This window comes from Eimeria mitis, genomic scaffold, assembly GCF_000499745.2.
Source record: "Eimeria mitis Houghton genomic scaffold, Emh_scaff1208, whole genome shotgun sequence".
NCBI lineage: Eukaryota > Apicomplexa > Conoidasida > Eucoccidiorida > Eimeriidae > Eimeria > Eimeria mitis.
In genome coordinates, this window is record NW_013568209.1 from 10,637 (window position 1) to 10,842 (window position 206).

Below are 206 nucleotides of genomic sequence, written 5' to 3' on the forward strand. Positions count from 1 at the left end.
AGTGTATAGAGAGCGAGGCTTACCTGAGCAGCCTTTGTGCTGCGCTGCTGCGTCTCTCTCGCGGTGTGTTTGGGGGTGTTTTAGTTTTTTTTTCTTCTTACACTCATCTACATTTAGTATTACAATATATAAATAAAACAACAACCAGCAGCAGCAGCAGCAGCAGCAGCAGCAGCAGCAGCAGCAGCAGCAGCAGCAGCAGCAGC